At 37.0% G+C, this 13,607-nt stretch overlaps 1 protein-coding gene across 1 annotated transcript in view; it reads right to left on the reverse strand.

Moving 5' to 3' along the window:
• The window catches only part of LOC105215289 (fez family zinc finger protein erm), a 66,976-nt gene that overhangs the window by 12,910 nt on the left and 40,459 nt on the right, over positions 1-13,607 (reverse strand). The window lies entirely within an intron of this gene.

A 13,607-nucleotide genomic window follows, 5' to 3' on the forward strand; every position in this document is an offset into this window, starting at 1 on the left:
GAGTCGATATTCTTAACTTTTTCTGTGTTAAATGTATTTTCCGCGAGTATTCTCCCTACGTTTGTGGGCAGATCCCAAAAACACGATGAATTCTGAAGTAATTCAAAGCAAATGCATGTAATTTGGAATATTGACCGAACTTAGAGCTTCCCTGCATATTTTCCATACATTTGTGTTAACATTGCAATAATTATGAGCTACTATGGAGCGCACTTTAAATGACTGTATGAAGTTCAAGCGCTTTTTACCCGGTATGTATGTATGCATGTATAGTATAATTATAAGTGGGTTTGCATGTATGTATATTATGTGAAACAGGATATTTGCTAATATATCCTTTCTCTATATAAGTGTATATGTAAATATGTAATTCCTGCAAGCTTCCGTGTATATTTGCTTTAGTAAGCAGCACAAAGCTTTTGTGTGGCACTTATGTGCATACATTCATATATGTACGTAAATATGTACTATTATAAATACAGTAGTTTTCCGAAATAACGAACACATTAATTGTCAGGTCTGTTCGTTACATCGAGTTTTTCGTTAATTCGAGTACCCACTTAGAGGTTTGTTTTTCAATAAAAATTAGTTAAATATCTATTAATAGCAGTTAAATAAATTCTTTTATTAAATGATATGTAAAAAAGAGAAAAACTATAACAGAATAATTCAAATGTTGCCTTAAGAGAGGTAGCGTATACGATATCAAAATATTTTTTCATTAGTAATACTTGATAAGTTAATCGCCGTTCGCTTCATTGGAATACGAAGATTATATTTGAGAAATTGACATTGTTCTTCTTTGCTGCTCTTAGCCTTTTAGTGCCACTTAAATTTCAACATAAAAGGACAGCACCTTGGATATATTTCTACCTGTCGCTCCACAGAGTATACATACATTCTATTTTGACCCCTAAGTGGGCGACGCCACGCCCAAAGTATAAGTACTTTCAGAAAGTACTTTCAGAAAGTGTATACGCGACCAGGAATAAGTACTTTCAGAAAGTGTATACGCGACCAGGAATCAGTACTTTCAGAAAGTGTATACGCGACTAGGAATCAGTACTTTCAGAAAGTGTATACACGACTAGGAATAAGTACTTTCAGAAAGTGTATACACGATCAGGAATAAGTACTTTCAGAAAGTGTATACACGATCAGGAATAAGTACTTTCAGAAGGTGTACACACGACTAGGAATAAGTACTTTCAGAATGTGTACTACTAGGAGTAAGTACTAGTGTCCGACCGATACCCAATTTTTGACCGAAGCCGATGCCGATTAATCGGCCAGTTGGCAAAGTATCGGCCGAGTACTTACAAGTCCCTAATGTTCGTTATTTATGGTACTCAATGTAACAAATTTGCTTGTCCGTTATAAGCGGTTTTCGTTAAAACGAATATTCGTTATTTCGGAAAACTACTGTACATATACCACAACTAAGTATATAACCAGATACATATATGTACATATATGTAGATGTGTTTGTGTTGGAATTCGCAATTGTGTATGCATTCAACAGTGGTTCTAATTTGCGTTTGAGTACACCGACCAACACACTTATGTTGACATATAGCATTTAGTATGTAGATACAAATACATACATATGTGCGCATAACTCGTTTGTGCAATCCTTTTGTGCTTTTGCCTACAACAAAATGACGCGCAAATGGCAACGAACTGGACATCAAATGTTGTAAACAACGAAATGCCAGTCACTGTTTGCTCGGTTTATACACAAAAACAACAACAAAACATTCAAACAACAGCAACAACAACAAATGATATTAGCAAAACACTTTACAGCAACATATCGTTTTAATGCCTTAATGACATGACTATTTTGTAGATGAGTGGATCTATGTAAACACTTGTTTATATAATATATATGTATATATAAATATGTAAATAAACTTGCGCTCTTGAATGTTTTTTGCAATTTTTTAACAACTATGAAAATGAAAAATGAACAATTCACTTTTTATGCAAATTGACATGACTTTTTGTCAGCCATTAAAAATGGTATGCCAATGTAAATGACAGAGATATATGTTTGTAAGTAAAGTAAGATGGATGGTTGAACTTACATATATAATAGATGTAGTAATATGTAAATTTATGCATTACTTATTTTATTTTTATATTATATTCTTCGAATTGAGGAATCTGAGCAGCCTTATGATATTCTTAAATAAATTTAACACACAACTTTGACATGGAACCGTTGAACTATGTGTATGTGTTGTATTATAAAATCTTAGAACATTGATTTTCCTTATGACTAAGTATGTCTACTTTTTTATACTCTCGCTACAAAAGTTGCTACGAGAGTATTATAGTTTTGTTCACATAACGGTTGGTCGTAAGTCCTAAAACTAAACGAGTTAGATATAGGGTTATATATATCAAAATGATCAGGGTGACGAGAAAAGTTCAAATCCGGATGTGCAAGCTGTAACTTGAGTAAAAATTGAGATATCTTGAGAAACTTGCACGACGTATTTCTTGGCACCATAAGAAGGTTAAGTACGAAAATGGGCGTAATCGGACCACTGCCACGCCCACAAAATGGCGAAAACCGAAAACAATTAAAGTGCCATAACTAAGCTATAAATAAAGTTATGGAAGTAAAATTTCGCATTATGAAGGGGCATATGTGGATGTAATTTTTTTTTGGAAGTGGGCGTAGCCCCGCCCCCTACTAAGATTTTTGTACATATCCCGCAAACCAATAAAGCTATATAAACCAAACTTTCTGCTATTGTTTTAAAAAAAAAATTTATGTCGGAAATTGGAAACAAATTCGGGTTAAAGTTAGAAAATATAACAATTTTAATAGTAAACAAGTAAGGAAGTGCTAAGTTCGGGTGTAACCAAACATTTTATACTCTCGCAATTAGTTTATTTAAATTTATTTATATTATATAATAGAGAATTTGACCCACATATTCGTCATATATATGGTATAAAGTCTAATGAAAGTTGGAAACCCTAATATTAAATTAGAAGCACCGAGGCCCTCACGTTCGATATATGGGGCCTTGAAAAGCTATGGTCCGATTTCGGCGATTTTTAGAAAGGGGCTGCCACACTATAAATGCAGTATTTATGGAAAATTCTGTTCTGATATCTTCACTAGTGCTTACTTTATATATTGTAAAGTAAACGATTCAGATTGTCTTCAAAGTTCTGGTATATAGGAAGTAGGCGTGGTTGTGAAGCGATTTGGCCTATTTTCACAACATATCATTGGGATGTAAGGAAACTATTACGAAACAAGTTTCATTGAAATCGGTCGAGTACTTCCTGAGATATGGTTCCTTTTTTCCCCATAAGTGGGCGACGCCATGCCAATTTTCCATTTTGTAAAAAGATCTGAGTGCAGCTTCCATCTGCCATTTCTTATGTGAAATTTAGTGTTTCTGACGTTTTTCGTTAATGAGTTAACCCACTTTTAGTAATTTTCAACCTAACTTTTGTATGGGAGGTGGGCGTGGTTATGATCCGATTTCTTTCATTTTCGGACTGCATTAGGATAGTTTGGTTTATATAGCTCTATTGGTTTGCGAGATATGTACAAAAACCTTAGTAGGGGCGTGGCCACGCCCACTTCTCCAAAAAAATCACATCCACTTATGCCCCTTCTTAGTGCGATCCTTCATACCAAATTCTACTTCAATAGTTTAATTTATGGCTTAGTTATAGCTATTTATATGTTTTCGGTTTTCGCCATTTTGTGGGCGTGGCAATCGTCCGATTTCGCCCATTTTCGAAAGCAACCTCCTCAGGGTGCCAAGGAATATGTGTTTCATTAAGATATCTCAATTTTTACCCAAGTTATCGCTTGCCCGGACAGACGGACGGACGGACAGACACCCGGATTTCAATTCCATATCTAACTCTTTTATTTCTGGGTGACACAAACAACCGTTATGTGAACAAAACTATAATACTCTGTGCAATATGTTGCGAGAGTATAAAAATCATACGGTTACTCTCAATCATTAACTTAGAAGTTTTGGTATCTTTCTAGTTTCATTAGTCGAGTGAAACAAGGAAAATATAATTCCTAAGTGCCATTGTCAAACCAACGGAACTATAATCTGCTCACACTACCCTATCCTCTCTGGACTTGATAAAATAACTGTAACTTCCGAGACATTATCATGAAAATTGCGACCGATAGTTACCATTCTTCTTCTATACCAAACGTTGTATCATTGTATGGTGTTCCCAGTCTACCGGCTTGTGGAAAAAGTTAACATGCTAAAAATTTCATTTATATGGAGTCCAAAAATGAATGGATGTGTCCAGAAAAAATTTATAATAGTCATTTGCCTTTAATTTAATACACTTCAAGTATAATAGTTTTTCAATCCAGTATGCCAGTTTTCTTTAGGTTGACCTGTCTCAAGTTTTATAACCACAGGGATCTTACGCAGTCGATATTATTATTCATATATTAGAATAACTCTACGTTGAAAGTTATGCTTTAAAGTATAAGTAGTAGTAGTAGAATAAATTATAATCTGATTTCAATAATAGTAACCCAATTACCATGCAATAGACATTATATGTATGCCTGCGAGCTTCAAAAATTATGTACAAATATAAATTTGGTCCTAGTAATAATTATTAAAATTATGTAAACATATAAAAAACCGAAGGATTTTCATTAATTGACAAGTAAAGTCCTCTTTAGACCAACCAAAACCAAACTTTACAAGACGCTTATCATTCCCGTCCAGCTTTATGGTGAGATGTCAGATGTTTATCGTGGACGATGTCAACATCAGATGAGACGACACTATGAGTTTTCGAGAGGGAAATTTTGCGCAAGATTTATGGTCGACTTCAATTCTACTGGGCGCCAGGCCACAAGGGCATAGAAGGTAACGAGATAGTGGACGAGATTGCCAAACGAGGCGTAAAACTGTCATCCGAAAATATGATGAACGTTGATAGACCTATACACTGTCTATATGATGATCTAGACAGAAACTTGGTAAAAAAGTTCAAAGCGCGCTGGAAGAATATACCGGGATGCAAAGCCGCAAAAGTTATGTGCAAGGCGGTAGATAAGAAGTACACGAAATTTCTATTGGCGCTCGATAGAAGCAAATGTAGGAATATGATCGGCATACTCACTGGTCACTGTCTTGTGGCGGCGCACGCCTACAAGATGGGGCTGATAGATCGTGAAGACTGCAGGAAATGTCAAGAGCAAGGCACCAGAGAAACAATGGAGCACCTCTTCTGTGAATGTCCTGCATTATCAAGACAACGGCTTCAATATTTGGGGGCTGCACAGTACGTTAATCTGGAAGAGATTTCGTTGGTAAAGCCACAAAGTCTTTTGAAATTCGCAACAAGCGCTGGCATCCTAAAGGATGACTACTCCTCATTAATCAAGTGACGGCACTCCATCTGGTTTCACAAAGGACCAAAACTAGTCTATGTGTGGCGTTGTAGCCTGCCAGAGTAACCTAACCTAACCTAACCTTATGGTCCTCAGAACAATGGCAATGGCGAATACTGCAGACGATAAAACGATAAGTTATACGACGACATTGACATAGTTCAGCGAATTAAAAGACAGCGGCTACGCTGTCATGTTGTCCGAATGGACAGCCAGCCCTGAAAGTGTTCGATGCAGTACCCGCCGGATGAAGCCGAGGAAGGGGAAGTCCTCCACTCTGTTGGACTTGGGATATCCAACTGGCGCCGAATTGCGAGGGAAATAGAGGAGTGGCTCGCTCTCATCGATTCGGCTATAACCGGCTAAACGGTTTCAACGCCAAACAAATACATCCATTTTCATTTGTTAAGTTGTAAAAACACTCTGAGTTGTTCGAGTCTGAACTTTGCTCCTACGAACCCATCTAGGGAACTATTTTTTTCTTCCTTACATAAAAATCCCACATGCAAATCTACACCTTAAGCGGTTTGTCAAACAAAATCCGCCTAATGCACAGGTATGAGCTGAGTAAAATGAAAATTAATTGCAATCACCGCACCGTAGAACAATAAAGAGCTCTACTAATTAGTGGGTGTTAGAGAGAGTTAACCTCTTAATGAACTAATTAACTAAAGATTAAGGAATTATCGAAGATGAAACAAAGCGATGACAATAATGCCGACGGAATGCAAGCTAACAACAAAACCAAAGGCGAAATAATAGAAAATGTGGAAAAAAGGAACCTAGCGAGAGACTGAAGAAGAATAATAGGAGCGAGGATGTGTGAATATGTGTGTGTATGAGTATGTGTGAGTATTTTTCGGCGATCAGTTAAGGTAAAAGTAAATTGCAAGGCGGTTAATCTATTTAAATGCACTAAATTGTTTGAGACAATAAAAATTTAGCTATATATATGTATGTGTGCGTTTAGTGTAGAATTGAATAGTTGCATGCACGAATGCGCAGATTTACGGCTAGAAAGGATCTGCAAGCGCAAATCGCCAAAATCGCTTAGAATGCAATGAAATATATATATATGTGTGTGTGTGTGTCTACTACAACAAAAGCAAAGACTAATTGCGCGCAGAAATCACCAGCTAACATGGAATGCGAAAGTGAATGCGAAAATTTGGTGCAAGCTGTAGCATACAACGGCACACGGACACAATGAATGAGGTGAGTGCAGGAGGCTACATAGTAGGAAGTGTAGTGTTTTGAAGACACGAAGAGCAGTGATGTTTGTATATATGTGTGTGTAGGTGCAATAGCGCTGACAACAACAGACACAAATCCGATTGTGTGGATCGAGACATGCATTAGCCGCTTAAGAGTGCCCGCTTATGGGTATAAATTTGTATCTCTACACATATATGTATGTATGTTTATATATATGTAGTGCATGGCTATGGCGGCAAATTTCAAAAAAACACACCAAAATAATATAAATAAAATCTATAAATATATGGATATATAACTTGTAGAACATCCCTTAAGCTGGTAATACTTTAAACCTTTTGAACTTTACAAGCGAAAGGAGGTTAGCAAAACATTTTCATAAACCTGTACGTACAATAAAATAGATAAACAAAATGTAGTGGATATTATACGAGTATGTATGAGATATATATATATATATATGTATGGGCAAGTGAAGTGAATGGCTGGACTGGCTGGACAATACAAAGATGACTATAGAAACATAGCAATGTGTATGTATGTTTGTGTGCACCTATTTACTCAACATTGCACTACAACAATTGTGTTGGGTCATAATGGTGAATGAGCGTCCACTTTTACAAATACAAAACACTGCACTGTTTTCCCATTCATAACTGGAACTACATGCTTCTACACAATATATATGTATATATATATTTAGGTTTGTTTGTAGCCCAGCGATTACCGCATTACATCAACTGTATTATTGAACAAATACTACACAAATCAATTGTTTCATTGGCAAATCGGATATTAACAATATCTCAACTTTGTACAACAACACACACGAACACGAACACATCCATCATATGAAGACACACACACTCTTCCAGAAATACATGTAGTCTTTATTTACTCATCGAAAATAGAAAAAATAAAAATAAATATTCAATACGAATGTGTAGTCCAAGTGAAGTAGCACTCGCCTGCAGATTGCGTACTCACAGCTGTTTGCTTTCACTCTGCACTGATTGTTACTATTTAACCGAGACAATGTAGTCTAAACTCCCCCTAACCAACAAAATATCAATGATTGCAGTGTCCAGCGCTTGTCCAATCCAATAGTTCTACGACTCTGTTCGTGTGCTCGTAAAACTCTTATGCGTTCATTGTGCTTGAGTCAGTGTTTCCTAGAAACAGCTCTTTGAACTCGGTAGACAATGTGTTGTAATCGCTGTTGCTTACCGCAGATTATGTAAACTGTTCTGTTTGGCCCTTGTATAGGTCACACATCGGTCACGCATTGTTCCTTCGTCGTATTAATGTTTAATTTTCATCTTATTGCCGTTGATCCGCCCTATGACAAACTAATTTTTCGCATTGCTTTTCCACATCTGCATACATAGTGTTAGGTACGGGACTTGCGTAGGTGTAAATCTCTAATTTGTAGGTTAATTTAGGCGGTGTGCACGGTGACAAAATACAAATTGTTTTATTGGTTTAGGTGGCATGCGATTTTGGTATTATTGGTTCAAATGCGAAACATATAGATATTAAAGGAACAAGGGATAGCAGTGTGCGAGAGTTGAGCATGGTTTTGTATTTGGCCAGTAGCTTGTTTCTGCTTGAAAGATAGTTATGAAGAAAGTGCAATGGCTCCCCGTCTCAGTAAAAGCAAGATAGAGATAGGGATGACTACTTATAAAACCATCGAAAACCGGGAATGGTTTTAGTTTATCTACTCTTAACAAGCAAAAAAGGATATCTTCGAAATTGTTATGTTTTAAAGGATGAGGATTTTTTTATAGGAAAGTTGCCTTGATAATCGGTCATGTGCTCGCTGACTGTTCGCTCTAAGCTAGTCAAGTAGTACTTGTCCTTACTATCAATAGCTTTTACCTCTTTTAATATCAGACTCGTCTGGTGCCATAGTGGTATCGCAGGGAACTACGGAGTCGATGAGCTTGCGCGTAAGGACACTCAAGCTGCAATCTCATCAGATTGGAAATAAGGTGGTACCCCACTGTCCTCCTGTATCTCCGCGTTGGATCAGTGGTCGAAACGATAGGCGTTGGACAACGACAAGTACCTATGCAACTGCGAGTTCATTCTGGCCTAAGGTGGATCGCAGGAGATCTACTGAACTGTTTGCTCTTCGAAAGTTTAAGTTCGCCAAAATGGTGAGAATTCTTACTGTACACTGCCCGACGGGCCAATGTTGCATAGAAAAAGGTGAATTTGAGATATTGATGCACTTTCTCCTTCATTTTGCACCTTTCGCTAGATCTCGGCTGAAACATTTTGTCAGGACATACTTTGGAGAATCAGTTGAACAGTCCCGAATACATATCAGTTGCCACAACAAATTCGTGAAAGGCTCAAAGCGCTTCGTCGTCAGTTTCCGTCAGGGTCTTGGGTAACCATTTTGAGCGATTTGTGGCATCACAAAGGAATGTAGACTTTAGCTCCTGTGGTATAGCGATACGCCCTTTAACCTAACCTAACTTAGCCCTAAAAATCAGTATCAGTATTAGACTAAGTTACATGCCGACTATAACTACATACTATATATGAACCAACCATATTTCAGTATTATAGTGGATTATAACCGGAAAAATAGGATTCCGTATACACGTCATTTGGTATCTAACTGAAGATGTGGACCTGATTCTTCCATAATTTACTGTTTATGGTTTTTGTAAAACCCTCAGAATGGGTCTCTAAACTAGTAGTAGAGCACTGGAGATTTTTATCTTTTTTTAAGTAAGTATTCGACGTGTCAATCTCGAAGCTTTAAAAGAAATCGGTGTCAGCCAAATCAAACCTACTGAAATTCGCTCTGCAATTATATTTTATCCAACTTAGCTTTCTTAACACAAATAAATCTTGGACCACCTTCTTTGAGAATTCAATTTATTTACAAACCGCGCTCAATGTTATCACTACAGAAAAATCTCCACAATCTCCAAAGAAACCACACGCAATCGTGTGCCACACATGAAAATCAGCGATAAACCATAAATATATACAATTTATAATTATTATCCCGTTAATTAGTGCAAATTGGTATTTTGCATATTCAGTTCAAGCCAAACAAAAGTGAATCGCCAAAGCAAACCACAACTTGCCAACCGCAAGATACGCCATCAGCAGAAGCTGAGAGAGGCTTATGAGCGCATATTAACAAATATTACAGTTGTAAGCAACAATTACAGTGCACACACATAAATATACTTCAAATACAAATACGAAGCTTAGCGGAGAATTTACCGCAAAACAACTGTAAATCTCATAATAATTGCGAAAAAGCCGATTCAGCAGATTTACACGATACACCTTTCGAACGGCTGAGGGCCAAAGCCAAAGCGGGATTCCAATACAGTAGCAGCACGCAGAGCAATAACAAAAAACATCAATAATTATAGCCTTTCATACAAAATAGTGCCACCAAGCGAGGCAGCTGAAAGCCTGTTGGCTACTTTCCCAGCAAAAACACACAGTAGTCGGTACGGTACGCACAAGCAAATATTAGAAATATTTATATGGATTTGTGTATGTATGTGTATACAATACTTTGCAGGGATTTTCATCAATTTGTGCCACAAATTCGGATAATTGGCAATTTTCTTTTATTAGCCGCTGCCGCTGCAAATGCCGATTGCTACCGTTTCTCCACCAAAACAAAACAATGTTGCCTACATATCTATTCTGCTTCACACCGCCGTTCTCCTGTGTGTGTGTGCGCACACTCACTGACCGCTGTCAGTGAAAACAACTTAATCCTCTTGTTCGAGCGCATAAAAGAAAGAGAAAATTGCAGATGAAATTGTCAAAACATTTACCTCCGAGTAAAGTACTCGCCGTGCTTTGATTCTAGCCGCTAATAGCGCTGGAATACTCTACTTCTTTTTTATAATTCATTATTAATTTGGTTTGGAAAAATCATAAATTCTCAGGCTATTGTAGGTGGTTCGGAATAATAATTGCTGGCAGATAATTTTTACACTTGTACATAAAAAAACATATTTCTGTGGGAAATCGAATGAAGATGAAAGAAATTTCTTGTATTCACATCAAAACAATCACCGGACATGCAGGTTAATCAGGTGTGATGCTATAAGGGATCATAATAACCCAACAAATTTTATGTATGGTAATATATATGGGCACTTGTTTCACATTGAGGGGTTGAAAGCATCTTCTGAAGAGTCCGATCTAACGGTGCTACATTAGTATACAAAGAAACTCTCTTTAACTGGAAAACATGGTTCCGGCTATACTTTTACATTAATTTGGAATTGCCTTAGCTCACGTCCAGAGCCAGTTTTTTCTCTCGATGTTTCTACTTATGATTCCCGATAAATATCAGCACTGTTAGCTTATATACTGCATCTTCGATCAATGGTTATTTCACTACGTCACGAAATGCTAGAAAAATTTTGAAAAAACTGCTAAAGATCTGGTCCATCTATCAAGTGGGCGGTTCGCCGCTGTCTTAGTACGTAAAATAAGAGTCTGCTTTTTAGGGCTTGGCAACGACAAATGACGCATGAGAACGAACAATGTCTTAATGGTATTGTATGAAGTAAAGATCAGTTCGCAACGCAGTTGGACGACGGTCAGAACGAACAGGAATCGAAACCATCGGACGATTCCAACCCAATTTAAATAAGGGTTTCTGCAGCTACAACAAAACATGCCGGATATGCTTTAGAGACTCTCCAACTTTGAAGCTTCTCAATGCGACACTGTCCGTCGGTTATAGAGAAACAGAAAAGCAAACGCTATTTTGGTGATCCGAAAGGGAATATTTATCTCTGCTTCCTATCAGATCACAGTACCCCCACTTAGATCCCGTTATGAATTTTTAAAGTATTCACTGGATCCAAGGTCTCTAAGCTGATAAACATTTATACAGTTGGTCCCAACAAGATCACAGTACCTCCGCTTGGATCCGCTATGATTTGCTATAAAGTATTTACTGGCACTGGATCCGAAGTCTTCAAGGTGATACACATTCAAACATTTGGCCTCCTCCGCTTGGATCCGCTACGCATTTTTAAAACAATAATAATCACTGAAAGTATTAACTGACGTTAGACCCGAGGCCTACAAGGAGATATACATTAGTAAAGGCCCAATAAACGTTCCAAAAATATGTTCCCATAAAGACCTAAGCATTATTTGGCATTCGGAGAACGACGTTGTTGTAGTTCTATATACACATTGCTACAGGTTTTTCCTAACTGACATTTGATTGACAACCCGGAGTCAAACTATGAATCAACCACAGCTTCACAAGATCAGTTTGAGGGCGCTAAAATTACAATAATGCGGTTTAGAAGCGATGTAATGAATAACAAATACCTTACTTTACATAGTCTACTAAAATTATAACATCAAATAACTCACGCATGATCGTGAGATAATGCAACAGAGTCATCTTTTTATACTCTCGCCACAAAAGTTGCTAAGAGAGTATTATAGTTTTGTTCACATACCGGTTGTTTGTAAGTCATAAAACTAAACGAGTTAGATATAGAGTCATATATACCAAAGTGATCAGGATGACGAGTAGATTTGAAATCCGGATGTCTGTCCGTTCGTCCGTCTGTCCGTCTGTCCGTCTGTCCGCCTGTCCGTCTGTGCAAGCTGTAACTTGAGTAAAAATTAAGATATCTTGACGAAACTTGGAACACATGTTTCTTGGGACCGTGAGAGGTTGCTTTCGAAAATGGGCAAAATCGGACCACTGCCACGCCCACAAAATGGCGAAAACCGAAAACACATAAAGTGTCATAACTAAGCCATAAATAAAGTTATAAAAGTAAAATTTGGAACAAAGGATCGCACTAGGAAGCGACATATTTGGGTGTAATTTTTTTGGGGTAGTGGGCGTGGCCTCGCCCACAAATTGGTTATTTGTATTTAACTCGCAAACTAATAAAGCTATATAAACCAAACTTTCTGCAGTCGGTTCTCTTACGTACACCACCACAAACCATGAAAATAGTTGAAATCGGATAATAACCACGCCCACCTCCCATACAAAGGTTAGGTTGAAAATGACTGAAAGTGGGTTAACTCACTAACGAAAAACATCAGAAACATTAAATTTTACAGAAGAAATAGCAGAAGGAAACCGCACTCAGATTTTTTTACAAAATGGAAAATGGGCGTGACATCGTCCACTTATAGGTCAAAAACCATATCTCAGGAACTACTCGACAGATTTCAATGAAATTCGGTATATAATATTTTCTTGACACCCTGATAACACGGATAAAAAATGGGCGAAATCGGTTCACAACCACGACTACATTCCTTAGAACTCAATTTTGAATTCCATTGTAATCCTTCACTTTATAATATAAACATAAGGAACCAATGAAGATAGCGGAATAAAACTTTACACAAATAGTGCATCTCATCTCTGGCTTCACTTGTGAAAAAATTGTCTATACTATAACTTTTCAAGGCCCCAGGATAAATTTTAACCGAAAATATGGGTAAATCTCCCAGATAATTTAATGTAATTCAGAGGAAAATGTTTTCTTCTAAAAGTGTGTCTCTGTTCCAAAAATTATTAAAATCGGGTCATAACATCTAGCTATATACCAAATAATAGGATTTTCAAAAATACGGTGGGCTTTATTCCGCATATATGTATTGGTTAATATGTAAGATATTTTAGCCAAATTAATTGAGCGTATAGTCTTGTATATAGTGTACCTTGCTGGTGAAAATGAATGAAATCGGTTCAGGAATTACCTCAGCTCTCATATACTATATATGACGATTTTCGTTATTCTATTGGACTTTATGCCGAATTTATGGGTTAATTTTTTTTATCTTTATAAAATTTCTTCAATAAATTGCGAGAGTATAAAATTTCGGTTGCATTGGAACTTAGCCTTTCCTTACTTGTTTAAAATACATTTTACTTTAAGGTGTATCTATAGAATACGGAGGTGAAGAAATGCAATATAGA

Source organism: Zeugodacus cucurbitae, chromosome 3, assembly GCF_028554725.1.
Source record: "Zeugodacus cucurbitae isolate PBARC_wt_2022May chromosome 3, idZeuCucr1.2, whole genome shotgun sequence".
Taxonomy (NCBI): Eukaryota; Metazoa; Arthropoda; class Insecta; order Diptera; family Tephritidae; genus Zeugodacus; species Zeugodacus cucurbitae.